At 44.8% G+C, this 16,839-nt stretch overlaps 1 long non-coding RNA gene across 2 annotated transcripts in view; it reads left to right on the top strand.

Moving 5' to 3' along the window:
- The window catches only part of LOC103673289, a 31,209-nt gene extending 14,579 nt beyond the window's left edge, over positions 1 to 16,630 (top strand). For both annotated transcript variants that reach the window (XR_571366.1, XR_005833933.1), the window contains one exon: positions 14,690 to 16,630. This is a non-coding gene — a long non-coding RNA (uncharacterized LOC103673289). The remainder of the gene's footprint in view (positions 1 to 14,689) is intronic.
- Positions 16,631 to 16,839: the final 209 nt, after the last annotated feature.

The raw sequence follows: 16,839 nt of genomic DNA, 5'->3' as shown, positions 1-16,839 counted from the left end.
TTGTCCCTGTTTCCCCCTCGCTTCCTCTCCCTCTTGGTTGACCCTGGTGCTTTCCGGTATGGCCCTGCATGGCATGCTGTGTCCCCCAGTTTTAGGTGCGCGTGTGAAAAGCTTCCTTCATGACAGTCACTAAACCTGATTAAAACAGTCCCAGATACAATTTACAATGTCTTATAGTTTCTCTTTGGCTCAAATCTTGGCAATTCCTGGTGACACTCAAAATGGAACTTGGCTCCTTGCTCTTGGCCTTGACTCTTTCATCAAAGATTAAGCTTGTTACCTGGCTCTTCAGACTATCTGCTTTCCTTTCTCTCCAGCCAATGTCAATCCAGACACAGCAAGCAGAGCTGAACTTACGCTTGGAAGGGTTTACCTTCACGGGGTAATCGGATTGCCTTAGAGGCTCCAAGCCCCCAGATCAGCTCACTCTGATGCTTAAAATGTTCCCATCATCAAATCATTCCCTTTGTCTTAGCATCATCCTCTGCTTTCTCTCTCTCTCTCTTTTTGTTTTGAAATATGCTTTCTCAATTGCCTTACCCCTTATAATGAAAGAATAGAGATTCGATCAAAATGACATACGGATCTATTTCTTCTATTATCCCAAATCCAATGAAATGACAAAAAATATGTCTTTATCAAGGAGAGCCTCCAGGTTCAAACACACTAGTTCCCCTCCACCTGTACTGAGAGCATTTAGAAGAATGATGTATTCCTGGGGCACCTGAGTGGCTCAGTCAGTTAAGCGACTGCCTTCAGCTCAGGTCTTTGTGGGCTGAGCCTTGCATGGGTTCCCTGCTCAGCGGGGAGCCTGCTTCTCCCTCTCCCTCTGCCCCCTCCCCCACCCCCACTCCTGCTCTCTCTCCCCTTCTCTCACTCTTTCTCAAATAAATAAAATCTTAAAAAAAAAAGAGAGAGAATCATTTCTTTCTGATTAGCCCTAGATTTTGATGGAAAAAAATCAATTTTAAGTTAAGGGCTATCAGTTGAAAAAATAGAATCATCATGTAGAATTCCCAAATCCTTAGAAAAAAAATGCAGTCTAATAAAAGCCAGAAGAGAAATAAAATAAAGAACGAGAAAGCATAACAAGTAAAAAACACAAAAGATAATCAGAAATAACTCTAAGTACATCAGTAATCACATCAAATGAAAAGTGGGTTAAAAAATTCTATTTAAAGTCTCTCAGATTGAGCTAAAAAAAGAAAAACAACCTCAAATCCAGGAATATATACTTTAGAGGAGAACTTCTTAAAATGAAATGTCTTTAGGACAGTTGAAAACAAAACATGAATAAGATATTTTAAGCAAACATGAATAAGATATTTTAAGCAGTATCAGACAAAAATAGAATTCAAAGTGAAAATTATTATGAGAGAAGGGTTTTTTTAATTTTAAAAGTTATAATTCATCAAGGAGTTATAATAGTTATAAATCCTTTGCAACTAATAATGTAGCTTCGAAACATAGTAAGCATAAACTGACAGAAGTATAAAGAGAAATTAATGAATTCATAATCATAGTGGAAGACTGAAAAGATCTCTTTCAGATATTGACAAAGTAAACAAAAACTAAGTGAAGATGCAAAGGGTCTGAATAAATGAACTCTTTACAAATAACTATATGTAGAATTTTATACACAACAAAGAGAAGCTATATTATTTTGACACACTTAACTAACACGAATAAATTTTAGCTACCAGGTCACAAAGAAAATCTCAATACCAAAAATGCAGGATGTCCACAAAAAAGAAAATGATCGCAAAAGAAAACAAAATATGAAAACAGTCATATGTTAATTTAAGAAAGAATCAAAACCTGTTGGTAGTGATTATTTCTGGGGAAGAGTTGGAGGTGGGTCTGGAAGTCTTTAAATATCCTCTCATGCATGAAGTATTTGCTTGAATTTTATATTAAGCAAATCAGTAATCTAAGCCATCAGTGTGTAAAGTATGTCATGCATCCTGAAGCATCTGAAGTAACAGATATATAAAGTAACAAATGAATAAGATATATAATAAGCAAAATACCATTATTTTTCAAAACCTGCAGATGAATACAAAGCAGTAGCCAGAAGGAATGTATAGCACATATTAGAAATGCACATATTAAAATGCACATATTAGAAAATAGTAAACGCAGAACATAAGAGAACTAAGCATTCAGCTGAAAAAGGCTTTTTTTTTTAAATTTTAAGATTATTTATTTATTTGACAGAGAGAGACAGCCAGCGAGAGAGGGAACACAAGCAGGGGGAGTGGGAGAGGAAGAAGCAGGCTCCTAGCAGAGGAGCCTGATGTGGGGCTCGATCCCAGAACGCCGGGATCACGCCCTGAGCCGAAGGCAGACGCTTAACGACTGCGCCACCCAGGCGCCCCTGAAAAAAGCTTTTTTAAAGGCCCCCTCAAAACGAAAAGAAAGGCTAATCCAAATAAAAGTTTCAAACATTAAAGAGAGAAGACTGTTGTTTGAGTTACTATCATTATCTACAACGAACATCCTAGAGAATCAGTTGAGACACCCAGTAATCCAACAAATAAGAATAAAACAATGTGCTATTTTTGCTCCTTATTTGGATAAAATTTAGAACGTCCCCTGTTTGTAGGGCTATGGGAAATAGGCACTCACACACCCAGGATTGGTAGGGAGGTAAATCGGTCCATTTTCGAGGGAGATTCAGCAGAATCTATTCACGTTTTATTTTATTTTATTTCATCTTATTTTATTTTATTTTTTGATTTTTGGTTTAAATTCAGTTAATTAACATATAATGTACCATTTGTTCCAAGGGTATAGGTCTGTGATTCATCACACACCCTCCCCAGTGTCCATCACCCAGTTATCCCATCTCTCTACCCCCTCCTGTCTGCAACCCTCAGTTTATTTCCTATGATTAAGAGTCTCTTATGATTTGTCTCCCTCTCTGGTTTGGTTTTGTTTCATTTTTTCCTCTCTTCTATGATCCTCTGCCTTGTTTCTTAAATTCCCCATATCAGTGAGATCATATAATTGTCTTTCTCTCATTGACTTATTTCGCTTAGCATAATACCTTCTAGTTCCATCCATATCATTGCAAATGGCAAGATTTCAATTTTTTGATGGCTGAGTAATATTCCACTGTGTGTGTGTGTGTGTGTGTGTGTGTGTGTGTATATATATATAGCACCTCTTCTTTATCCAATTATCTGTTGATGGGCATCTGGGCTCTTTCCATAGTTTGGCTATTGTGGACGTTGCTGCTATGTACATTGGGGTGCAGGTGCCCCTTCAGGTCACTACATTTGTATCTCTGGGGTAAATTCCCAGGAGTGCAATGCTAGGTTGTAGGGTAGCTCTATTTTCATCTACCCACATTTTAAAAATGCTTATCCGGGGGCGCCTGGGTGGCTCAGTTGTTAAACGTCTGCCTTCGCCTCACGTCATGATCCCAGGATCCTGGGATTGAGCCCCGCATTGGGCTCCCTGCTCAGCGGGAAGCTTGCTTCACCCTCTCGCACTCCCCCTGTTTGTGTTCCCCCTCTCGCTGACTGTCTCTCTCTCTGTCAAATAAATAAATAAAATCTTTTTAAAAATATAAATAAATAAATAAATAAATAAATAAAATAAAAACGCTTATCCTTTGACAAACAATTGCATTTATAGCTATCCTAGAATGACACTATCACCTGTTCCCGAAGAAACTTGCACAAAGAGTTCGCTGCAGCATTGTTTGAAGTTGGGATATTTAAGAGTCATCTCGATGTTTATCAACACAAAACAAAAATCATCATGTATTTATACTATGGAATATCATGCAGAATTAAAAAGAATGATATAAATGTACTACATATTGTTAATTGAAAACATACACAAATTTTTAAAAAATAGCTGCTTTGTCCGATACAGCTGTTGGCAGACCCCAAAGTAATTGCCATACCGCCTCCTTGATGCCAAGTCCTCTAGTGGTTGGAAGACTGAAGTGCTTGCTTTTCAGTTTTCTATGGCTAGAGGTGGCCACGTGACACATTTGACAAATGAAATGGTACGGAATTTTGTTGGTAGGTTTCCAGGAAATTCTTGATTTTCTGATTGAAAGGTCAGATACAGCAGTCCTTTCCCCTTCTTCCAGTCTGAACACAAACATGTAGCAGGTGGACTGCTGGAAGGCGAGAGTCATCTTGCAGCAATGAGGTCACAAACCAGGGAAAGTTCCAGGGAATCACCAGGACAGTGGTGACACCTAAGGTCATGGACCCCTGAGCTAACTCTAGGACTACTCATGTCTGGAATTCTTAGACTGCGAGTCAAATAAAATCCCCATTCGTTTAAGTTACTTTTTGTAAAAGTTTCTAGATGAACACATTTCTAATGGATACAATCACCTATTGGTTTATGTACATTCAGAGAAGATACACAGAGAATATCCAGAAGGATTCTCACCAAATTGTTTATGGTTACCACCCTGGAATGGAGTGGGATTGACTTTTTCCTCTAAATAGTTTGGTAGTGTTTCAAATATTTTCAATAAGGAAGTATTTGTGTATGAATCAGGTAATTACCAATTTTTAAGACACATAACATAAAACTTTCTTGGGGGGTGGGGGCAGAGGGAGAGGGAGAGAGGGAATCCTAAGCAGGCTTCCCATGCAGCCTGGAGTCCCAGGCGGAGCTTGATCCCACAACCTTGAAATCACGACCCCAGTGAAAATCAAGAGTCAGAGGCTAAACAGACTGAGCCACCTAGGTGCCCCAGCAACAAAGCCTTCTTATGTTAAAATTTCGAGATACAGCCAAATAGAAAAGAAAAAGATGTTGCAGCCTCAGCACACAGAGATAAACATTGTCTATTTGCTCTCTTTTTCAACTAATTGATTTTATGTTTTAGAAGTTTTTGGTTTACAGAAAAATTGAGCAGAGAGCACAGAAAATTCCTATATACTATCCCTGCCCCCCCCCCCAGTTTCCCCTATTTTTAACGTCTCGCCTTAGTGTGGTACATCCCTGACAATTAATGAACCAGTATTGATACACTATTATTAACTAAAGTCTGTAGTTTACCTCAAGTTTCAGTCTCTGTGTCGGACAAAGAATTCTATGGGTTTGGACAAATGTATGATGACGTATGTCCATAGCTATGGTATCTTACAGGTGAGTTTCACTGCCCTAAAAATCACCCGTGCTTCACCTACTCATCCCTTTCCTCCTCCCCACCGCCGCTCAACCCCAGGCAGCCATTGATCTTGTTACTGTCTCCATAGTTTTGCCTCTTCTGGAATGTCATATAGTTGGAAACATACAGTATGTAGCCCTTTCAGATTGGCTTCTTTCACTTAGCAATATGCACTTGAAGTTCCTCCAGGGTTTTCATGGTTTGCTAGCTCATTCTTTTGAGCATGGAATAATATTGCATTGTCTGAATGCACGCTTTATTTATCCCTCCCCCTCCCAGAAGACAGCTCGGTGGTTTCCAAGTTTCGGCAGTTATGAGTACAGCTGCAATCAATATCTGTGTGCAGGTTTTCTTGTGGACATAAGTTTTCAACTCATTTGGGTATACGCACCAAGTAGCACGATTGCTGGGTGGTGTGGTAGGGGTAGGTTCAACTTTGTAAGAAACTGCCCAACTGTCTTCTAAAGTGGACGTACCATTTTGCATGCCCACCAGCAATGGATGACAGTTCCTGTGGCTCTGTCAACATTTGGTATTGTCAGATCTTTGGACATTAGCCATTCTAATAGGTGTGCAGTGGTGTTTCATTGTGGCTTTAATTTGCAGTCGCCTCATGACATATGATGTAGTGCATCTGCTCTTATGCTTATTTGCCATCTGTCGAGCTCTCTTCATAAAATGTGTAACCAGGTGACAGCTGGGGCTTCTGGTCCCTTGAAGTCAGATACGACTTATTAACCCCCCTATTCTAAGTTCTGTGAAAGTGCTAATCCTTCTTTGAGAGAAATCTAGACTAGGTTAGACAAGGAAAGTCTGATCAGAGGGGAGAAATTTCTAATGCTCAGCACCCGGTCCTGGCCCTCCTCTGGCAGTCCCTGTCTCTGTGTATGTCACCATCAACTTGGGTAAGCCAGAGCCCTCGGGGCCACCCTCCCCTCCCTCTCCCTCTTCCTCATATTCAGGTTATGGTCAGCTGTAACTCCAGAATATTTCTCAAATCCACTCGTCTCCACCCCTGCCATCACAACCAAAAACAATAACAACCTGTTTTTTCTTTCTTTCTTTTTAAAGATTTTATTTATTTATTTGGCAGAGAGAGGCAGAGAGAGCGCACAAGCAGGGGGAGCAGCAGGCAGAGGGAGAAGCAGGCTCCCTGCTGAGCAAGGAGCCCGATGCGGGACTTGATCCCAGGACCCTGGGATCATGACCTGAGCCCAAGGGAGACGTTTAACTGACTGAGCCACCCAGGCACCCAAGGCTATACTTTTTCTCACCAGAATTACTTCAAGTGGGACAATAGCTAGACTCAACATGCAAATCTCTTCAAGTCACACTCTTGCTTCCAGAATAGGCAAAACCCCTAACACGGTCCCTGCTCCACAAACACCACTCCCCACTCTACTCACATTGGCCTGATTTAGTCCCTCCTCTCCATGTCCCTCAGACCTCAGGCCCTTTGCGTGTGCAGTTTCCTCTAGTTAGAATCCTTCCTTGCTTTAATACCTGGGAACACCTGCTCCGTATTCATAACTCAGCTCAAGTAGGCATCACTTGGCAAGGCAGCTGACTCCCTGAGTGGGACAAGCCTCACTTTCACAGCTCAGGCTCCCTCTCCTATGGAACTCCTGTTACAGCTGCAATTTTGTAAAGCTTGTGTGATCGGAGCTTTCACTATTAGCCAGCGAACTCCATGAAATTGGAGATTTTGTCTGCTTTTGTTCATTTTATCCCCAGTGCTTAATACACTGTCACACTCATAGCAGGCACTCAATAAATATTTGCTGAATGAATAAATGACTAAATGAACCACTTCTGTCTAGAATTCTACATATAGGACTGAGCCTCCTGGCTGCCTCCTTCTAAGGCTGGTGTAATAATTCAGATAAAACACCACCCCAAAACATGAGTGACTCTGAGACAGATGCAGCCTATTAAACTCTGCTATGGAGGATGTTTTTTGACTTTCTGTGAAAGGATCCAGTACAACAAGATACTGTTTCTTTGTCCCAGGGCACAGCTACACCTGGAATCTAGCATGTATTTTACATCTTTTGCGTTTCCTTGGAGCTTGAGGGAAGCGCTCAGGATTCCACATGCCAACATTTGGACACATTTGTAAGATCCGAATTTCAGCACCCTATCGTAGGACGGGTTTAGCTCTGTCTCCTCCTCTTGCATTTGGTTGATGTGGACATATGACGGGTGCAGATGGGCCCCTCTATTTCTTCCAGGAACTTGCAGCCTGCTTTACCCAGGACAGGGCATGTGTTAGGAGAAAGTCCGGACAAGCACTTCTCTCTGAGTCATCTGTCCTAAGATTTAGGAACAAATCCAATAAGGCAGGGCCCCCCCCCGGGGGGGGGGGCCTTGAAGAACCAAAGAAGACTTTGGGTGCCTGGTCATTTTTAAGCCCCTTCTCAGTGAATTCCTCCTGCGGAAGGGGTAGGTCTGACCCTAGGCACTGTCTGTGGCCATAACTGAATGGACTGCAGAAGGACACCTGACTGAATGTGGATAAACGAGGTGATCGTCCTGGAATTGCAGGCTGGCTGGCATAGAGACTCTTTAGTTCTCATCGAACAGACAAGTTGGAAGGCCATGTGCAGTCAGAGCTGGCATGACTGTTTCTTCCACGTGTGCACAGAGGCAGGGCAAGCGAACAAGCAGGGAGAGACAGGTACCCTGCAGCACAATAAGACAAGGGACCGTTTGGTCCACGTTCCTGGCTCTGGGCTGTGTTTCCCATCTCAGTATTTGACAAGACATCCCTGAGTCTAATTTGCACTTGAGCACTTCCTTGGCAGACGCCTGTTCCATATAAACACAGAGAGAGAAGGGTGGGGAGGAGGGGCATCTTGAGAGACATTTCAAAGGCAGAAGCTCTAGTCTTTCACAGAGTGGACATCAGTGTGCAGGTGCAGCAGGAAGAGGGAGAGGACATTGGCTGGATGCTCATTCTTGCCCAGTCCCATACTGGCAACCTCCTGTGCATCAACTCTGTTTTGAATTTCATGAACCTTTTGCAGCAGATCTTATTATCCTCCAGTTACAGACAAGGAAACAGAGGCTCAAAGAGGTCACGCAATGTCCCAAGGTCACACAACTAGTAGGTGGCACAGAAACAGATATGGGGCTGGCATCAGAAACCAAGATGACAACTCCAGTGGCTCTTGCCTAAAAGACCGATGGGCTGAGCAGAAGTGGATGGGGATGGCTGGGAGGCCATTATCTCCCTGTCCAGGAAAGTGGTGGCACATCTCTCTTCTGTCCATGCTACACAATGCCTCGGACACTGCCCTGTGCAGAATTCCTTCTCTGCCCCTCAGCCCCGTCTCTTTCCTCCTCTGACATGACAGGGTGCAATTAACACTCTAGCTTTCATAAGCAGGTGCCTTTTTGACCCGTTGCTCAGTCCAGGGGAGGTCTGCGCTCAGTGTCCTTCAAGGGCTGGCACGGTTCCCATTGGGGTGTTGGGGGAAAGGGGGTGTGAGAGGAAGGAGGAGGAAAGTGTATGTTCTGGTTGGAGAGCAGCAATCTTTTTGCTTTTCCCTCCTCGTGGCTTGTCTGCAGTTTCCTACCTCAGGCACTACATTCTCTCAGGAGCTAGAGCGGATCATGCTAGAAGTTGCCCTTCTGTATGCACAGCACAAGCATGGTTTCCATGGGAACAACTCAGAAGGAGGATGCTAGCATTCTGGGCTCTTTGTGGCCTTGGGTAAACAATGGATTGGATGCTTCTGAGAAGCCCAGAACCTTCTCTCTTCCTTCTCTATCTAACACGGTTTACAGCCCCTCCCACCACACATGCAAAAAGCAAGCAAAAAGAAAATTTAAGTCAATTCAGTCTTCAGTATGTAGGAACCCTCCCCCCCAAAATCCTGTTTATTTTTATAAACCAAGTATGTGAGGGGTGCCTGGGTGGCTCAGTTGTTAAGTGTCTGCCTTTGGCTCAGGGCGTGATCCCGGGGTCCTGGGATCGAGCCCCATGTCAGGCTCCCTGCTCCGCTGGGAACCTGCTTCTTCCTCTCCCACTCCCCCTGCTTGTGTTCCCTCTCTCGCTGGCAGTCTCTCTCTGTCAAATAAATAAATAAAATCTTTAAAAAAAAATAAACCAAGTATGTGTGGGTTTTTAAAACTTATACCTATCAAACCCAGGTAAAAGTACAAAGAATCTAGGAAAGAATTTGAACAAGGACCACAGACATTTCTGCAGGGGGTTGACACCTCATCTGACCAGTCACTGCCAGATCTAGAAGTCTCTGTGGTGCTGTCCCTCAGTGAAGGACTCATTCATTCATTCATTCATTCATTCCATCGTCACTTATGGAGCACCCAGCCAGCACAAGTTACTGTACCACAAAGAATACTTCAGGAACTCATGGCTTATTGAGGAAGACAAATCGTGGGAAAATATAAATTGCAGGTGAATCCAGACCCGGGGCAGGAGGGATTCAAGCGGCTCCAGTCCCACATGTGATAACTTGACCATCAGGTAGTCTGCCCTTTGCTTCCTGCTCTGGTGACTCTTGGTCTTTCTCTTTCTAGACCTCCTTGTAAGGATTGGAAGCTGCCATTAAGCCCCTGTGTTCCCAGTACCTTTCAGCTCACTTTTCAGATGCTTTAGTATTGTGGGGAAAGACTCTGGGCTCTGAGTCAGGGATCCGGATCAGATTTCATCCCTGTTGTTTACCAGTTGGGTGACCTGGGGATCTGGTGTCCTCATCTGTAAAATGGGACTCTCCCATAAAAATTTCCCTGAGGTTAAATGAAATAGTATCTGCAAAGTTGCTGGCACAGTGTTTGGCATATGGGAAGAGGTAAATAAGGATCGGTCCCTTCCTTTCTACTTCTTAGACCAACCCACCCCCACTCCCATTCCCAGCTTACTGCCAACTGTGTGCCTGGCCCACCACCTGGAACACTGGTTTTCTGGGATCCAACATTACCACCAGACTGCACTTTCCTTCCACTGGCCCCCAGAGCAGAGTGGTACCCCGGAGGCCCTGCCCACAGGGTGAACTGCTTTCTGCGTCTTAGCACTCACCCTTCATTCTGCCTCGGGTCCTTTCTGTTCTGTTTTGTCGTAAGAAGATACACAAGCACGAGGTTCGGGGCGGGGGGCGGAGACCTGACAAAATAAAACCTCTGCGATAAAGTCTGTTGAAAAGACAGAGCCTCCCAGCAAAAGTAAACTGATGTTCTCCTCCCTCGTGAATATAATTGTGTTGATAACGTATGTTTCTCCAATTCCCTAAATAATCCCACTGTTCCACTTCCCTTGGTGTCGGTTCTCCCTCTGTTATAAGGCCTTCAACTCAACAGGGACAAAGCCATTAATTTTAAGGGAAAGCAAAAGCCACATTGAAGTCCCTTCCGGTCCCGGAAAGGGTGTTGGGATCAGGGCTGCCATCTGAGGCGGCACAGGGCTCCTCCTGTGAGGTGTGATTTGGACCAGATCTCTTGCCCCCACACGCTCCCCTCACCTGCTGTCCTCGTGCCTGACAGCTCATAACGAGCCCACTGTTCTTCTGCTCCGCTTATTAAAATGTTCGGGCTCCCGGCAAATGCAAGTAGATGACGTCGGCCTCAGGGGGGCCAGCTGGGCCAGCCTGGGGCCCTCGGGGCACCCATGGCAGCTGAGACAGCTTTTGAGACCAGTCCCTTTCTACGGTACTGTTCCCTGCGGCCGGCGAGGAGCCTGGGCCTGGGGGAGGAAGGGGCAGACACCCCACAGCCTCACTCTCTGCGGCAGGACACTGCTTAGGGGACTGTGCTACTGTCGACCTTTCAGGTCAGAGGCTAGGGGAGGGGACCTGAACTCCCTGAGGGGGTTTATGAGTGTCTCAAGGCCAGGAATGCTAGTGTGAGGAAAAAGAAAGTTCATGTGGGAGCACCGAGCCAGGGCGGAGGTGACACACTCACGGGCTAGCCAGGGGCCCAAAGTCTAGGTGAGCCTGAGGGGGGAGGGCTGAGCAGAGCAGAAACAAAGGAGGATCTCCTGCTGTGTCGCTGGTCTTAAGGAACTTAAGCACCGGATGGCCAACAGGGCCATAATAAGGCACCTCAAACCGAGTGACTTAAACAACAGACGTTTATTTTATTTTATTTTTATTTTATTTAATTTTATTATTTAATTTAAATTTAATTTAATTATTTCATTTCATTTCATTTATTTTATTTTATTTTAATGTTTCAGGGGTAAGGTTTAGTGATTCATCAGTTCACCCAGTACTCATTCCGTCAAGTGTGCTACTTAATGCCCATCACCCAGTTACCCCATCCCCCACCCACCTCCTCTCCGATGACTCTCAAACTTTGTTTCCTAGAGTTAAGAGTCTCCTATGGTTTGCCTCCCTCTCAATTTTCATCCTATTAATTTTTCCTTCCCTTCCCCTATGTTCATCTGTTTTGTTTCTTAAATTTCACATATGCGTGAAACCATGAAATAAAAGACATTTCTTTTTTTATTTTATTTATTTTTTTTGTTTTTAAAGTTCCATGATTCATTACTTGTGTATAACACCCAGTGCACCATGCAATATGGAGGGCACGTATTGCATAAAAGACGTTTCTTGAATCCCAGTTCGAGAGGGTGGAAATCTGAGATCAAGGTGTCCGCAGGGCTGGTGCCTTCTGAGGGCCACAAGGAAGAGTCTGCTCCATGCCTCTGCCCTGATTCCGGTGGTTCCCGACAGTCCTTGATGTTTTTTGGCCTATAGATGCATCTTTCCGATCTCTGCCTCTGTGTCTCCCCGTATGTCTATCTGTGCTTTCTCTTCTTATTAGGACACCAGTCATACTGGATTAAGGGCCCACCCTGCTCCAGTAAGACCTCTTCTTAACTAATGATATCTGCAACGATGCTATTTCCAAATAAGGTCACTTCCTGAGGTACTGAGGGTTAGGACTTCAACAAATGAGTCTTAGGGGGACGTGATTCAACCATAAAACCCACCTTTACTCTTCCTTGTTCACTGGGGCTTCTAACCGAAGCAAGCATGAACCCAGCAGTCCAAAGGCAATGTAGGTGGGGATTCAGGCTCAGTGAGTTGGGGATGCCAGGAGCTGAGGGGAAGCAACCGTGTTGCATATCTCTGATTGTTCAAATGCATCCTTTTTCAAAGAAGCTTGGAGGGATTGGCTTTGAACATTTGAATTATTAGACTTCCTTATAATTAATATTGGCCTTGTATATGATTAATACTGTTGCACTTTAGGGGCACCTGGCTGGCTCAGTCAGTAGAACACGGGACTCTCGGTCTCCGGGTTGTGAGTTCGAGCCCCACGTTGGGCTTAGAGTTTACTTAATAAAAAATAAAAATAAAAATAAATAATGTTGCACTTTAGCACTTCTCTGTGGGGCTTGCCTCATCCCCAAGGTCTCTTCAGATGCAAAGTTCCTGCTGCCTCATGACAGAAAGTCACTTCCTGTAATCCAGTGACCCTTGTGCCCAAATTATAAAGGTTCTTAGTGACAGGAGACAGAAACCATCTCTGGATAATTTAAGAAGAGATTGAGTGGAGGCATTTCCTCCCCTGCCTCTGAAACTGCAACTACACACTTGTTTTCGGATTCTGAGCAGTCCCTGAGCCCAAAAAGGTAAGAACATCTAAGGCTGCGGAGATGTACAATCAGGTTGAGCTTCCAGGGGCAGTGGAGGAAATGCCTAGCGTCCGGAATGGAGAAGCCACGTGGGCTGCCTGGGCCCACGGGTAGGACGCGGCGGGGGGAGGGGGGGAAGCTTCATGCTCTCAGTGGCTTGGTTCCCCTTCTCCAGTGAGACTGCCAGTTCTCCAAAGCGACAGACTATGTCTGACTCTCTTAGCATCCCTGACAGAGCCTCGCCCCAGGCTGAGCACAGAGTAAAAGCCCTGGGAACACTTTCTGATCCGTCTAAGGTGGCTTCGCTGCGTTGTTTCCAGCCCCTCCCCAGCCCTGTCTCTAAGCACAGCAGTTCCAAGGTTCCATTAGAGCAGGCCATACCTTAAGCCCTTGGGCTCACTTTCGGGGTGAATTTCTGACAGATGAGTGCTTTCTCCCCCACCCCCCTCTCCAATCATTCATTGTTCTTGTTGCAAATGAAGGAGAAAGGCAGGCAAAGCTGCTGGGCCCCACTCTTGACACCTCCCTCGCAGAAAAGCATTTGACAACCGGTTCCCATGGCAACAGGCTTTCTTTGAAATAATTTCTTGTTCGGTGTGCCAGACCCCCGCCTTTCTCTTCTTGAGAGTAATGGCCAGCATGGAAAATGAGATCAGATGAGACAAGGAGAGAGCATCCAGCCACGCGGGGCCAGCAGGGCTGGCCAGGGAGGGTACATCTCAATGTGTCTCCCGAGGGCCACGCTGGTGGTCACCCAGGGGTTAAAAGATGAGGTCTGAAAAAAGCTGACAGTGGCATCAACAGGCGCTATTTAGAGCAACATAGTAGCGGCAGAGCTCTCTAATTTTGGAAAAGGGCCATGTTCGCACATTCTGAGCCGCCGTGCCTGCCCTGGAAGCTGCTAGCTTCCCTTTTTTTGTTTCTTTGTCAGTCTTGGCACGTGGGTGGTGCTTTCCCCTCAGAGGAGAGCTGCCCCCGGCCCCTGCTCCTCGTCCTTGTCCCCACTGTGCTAAGCAGTGAGAGACCCAGACTTGACTTCTGTTCCAGATGGACGTGCCCCTCACCCCCAATCTTATGTCGGAGCCCCAACTCCCAGCACCTCAGAATGTGCCTTGGGGAGATAGGGCCTTTAAGGAAGTTAAAACAAGGCTATCTGGGTGGGCCCCGATCCAATCTGAGTGGTGTCCTTATAAGAATAGGAAATTTGAACACACGGAAGAGATGCAAACACAGAGCAAAGGCCTTGTGAGGACCCGATGAGAAGATGGCCATCAGCAAGCCAGAGAGCGAGGCCTCAGGAAAAACCCAGCCTGCCCGTATCTTGATCTGGGACTTCCAGCCTCCAGAGCTGGAAGATATAAATGTTGGTTGTTTAGGACGCCCAGTCTGTGGTACTTTGTTATGACGGCCTGAGCAAACTAATGACCTCCCTCTGGGCTGCAGAGGCTCCATCTGTCAGACTCAGGAACATCAGCCTCAAATCATTCTGCTTTACAGTCCCATTCTGAGAGGATGGGGTCCACTAGGGGCACCAGCATGCTCGCTGCCCTCACATGATACACTTGGGTCTTGACATGTCTGAAGGTCTTTTCTCTCCTTGGATACAGCGTCCTGTGAAGTTGCTGATGGAGGCCCAGCCAAAGGAGGCAAAGGCTGGTCTGGGTGATTCAGCTTAGGGAGGCCTGGGCCACACACGTGGTTGTGTCCTTGCTTCTTCCACAATATCACCTTTAACATATGGTAATGCACGTGAGATCCCATAATGGGATTCCTTGAGGTTGGCACACTCTCTTCTTCCCCTTTTCATCCCAGCCCCTGGGACCGTACTTAGCATGAAGACATGGAGTAAGTGTTTTTGAATACATTAATGAATCTTACTGAGGAAGAAAACTGGTGGTCTTTTGTTCCTAATGTGCTTTTTTTTTTTTTTTTTTAAGAGGACAAAGGCTTAGGGCGGTGAAATGGCTTGTCTGAGGCACCAAGAGGCAGAAGCAGCACTACAACCAAGGTCACCGGGATCTCAGCTCGGGAATGTTCCTGCTCTGCCATTCCATGAACTTAACACACAGCTCACTGCCTGAACACCCGCTTCAGGAGAACAAGGACCACACCTGCAATTTCAGTTAAGCACACTGTCTCAGGGACAGCAACTGAGTGTAAATATACGTGCTAGGTCTCGCAGGACCTGCTAGGACTCTGTGTACTTACTCGAGTTACCTGTTCCATCTTTCCATTCCTTCAGTCAAACTCATAATGGCTACCAACGCCCACAGTTCCAAGCAAAGAGATTGCACACAGTAAGCACTCAATACAATTGAAAGAATGAATTCATGGATAAATGAAAGAAGAAATAATTCTTAATTTCCCCCCCTGGCATTCACAGTTCTCCCTAATTTCCAGTCTTTACAGATAATAATATTTTGCTCTAGCTGGCTCAGTTTCCTCTCTGGTCCCAGAAAAATGCGTCGATTGTAACTCTGCTCTGCTTGTTCCCTCAGACTCAGATCACCTTTGTCTTCGTTACTTGTCCATCCTGAAGTTTCTCACCTCTTCAAGCTTAACTGAAGCTTCTCCCTGCCCCCTCTCCTTCTGGCCTGGTGCACGAATAAGAGCAGGAGGATGTGGGGTCTGGAAGGCATGGCTGGAGGAAGAGGAACTTACACAGCCTGCTGAAATAGGGCTGTGAGTTAGGAAGAGAGCCTGGAGAGACGGAAACAGGTGTTGCCTTTGCCTTCACTGCTCAGAGAAGCCAGGACCTTGGGCAAGTCACAAACCCTGCAGCTGAAATTTCTTCATTTCTACAGTGGGATTTTAGACTGGACAATCTCTAAGACACTCTGGCCTTAACACTTCGACTGAGCATCATCCCAAATAGCTGCTCTTCGTAGAGCTTTCAACTCTCTCTTTCCTCCTCCCCAAGGCCTTGTGTGCAAAGAACCTTACTCTTAAGAGACCTTGACCCTCAGTCACTCCTCTTCTCCATCTTCAACTTCATTCTCTCTAATGGTTCTTTCCTACCAGCATTTAATGTACTGAATGTTTTTTATATATTTCAAACCAGAAAGTGGACTTACACTCTTGTACATGATGTAACACCTAGCATGACACCAGACTTGCCTTCCTACTGTAAACATCAATAAACTGGCTAAAATATATGAAAAAAATTGTGTTTTCAGACATTAGTTGTAGACAGTGCAGAATTGTGATTCCTGATAGATAGGAGACAAATGAGATGAGCCCTAAGATTGCCCTGGCTTTCTTACCAGTGACATTTTCTTGATGTTGGTGCAAGAAAGAGGTACTCAAGCAGAGACAGTGGTCTCATTGAGTTGAAGGGAAGCCACGGTATTGGAATTTGTCAAGGAAGAGTATTGGAGAGAAGGGAGCTGTGTAGAGAAACAGCTCCAGATAGAAGCATAGTGTCCTCTTGAATCTTTGGCTAAATACTTAATTACGACTCTATAAAAAACACTCCACATCACCAGGCAAATAAAACTGTAATTCCTAAAACTGAGCATTGCCAGAGCTCACACAGGGCTTGGAGTTGAGTTATGACTAACCGCAAGCGTGAAGCCTCTTTGAGCACCTGGATCACTCAGTAGCCTCCAGCAGGATCACGGCTAAGTGAGCCCTGGTTGACTCCTTTTAATAAAGTTTAAATGCAAGCTTCAAAAGGTTGAAGCTCTTTCAGAAAGAATTTACCTGCCAGCACTAACTTCAACACTGTTTAAGAGAAGATAACAAAATCCAGACACTCAACAATCTAACATTCACAATGACTAGTGTATTGTCAGGGATAAGAAGTCAGAGTTCAACCAGAGAAGCAGAATGAGTAGGAGACTATCATCTATCTATCTATCTATCTATCTATCTATCTATCTATCTATCTATCTAGTTGACCCTTGAACAATATGGATTTGAACTGCATTGGTCCACTTATACACAGATTTTTAAAAAAATAAATACAGTATACTATTATAAATGTATTTTCTCTCCCTTATGATGTTCTTAATAATGCTTTCTTTAGTTTATCATAAAAATAAATGTATAACACATATACAAAGTATGTGTTAATCAACTGTTTATG

Source organism: Ursus maritimus, unplaced genomic scaffold (assembly GCF_017311325.1).
Source record: "Ursus maritimus isolate PB19 unplaced genomic scaffold, ASM1731132v1 scaffold_11, whole genome shotgun sequence".
Classification (NCBI taxonomy): Eukaryota; Metazoa; Chordata; class Mammalia; order Carnivora; family Ursidae; genus Ursus; species Ursus maritimus.
This window is presented reverse-complemented; position numbering and strand designations above follow the sequence as displayed.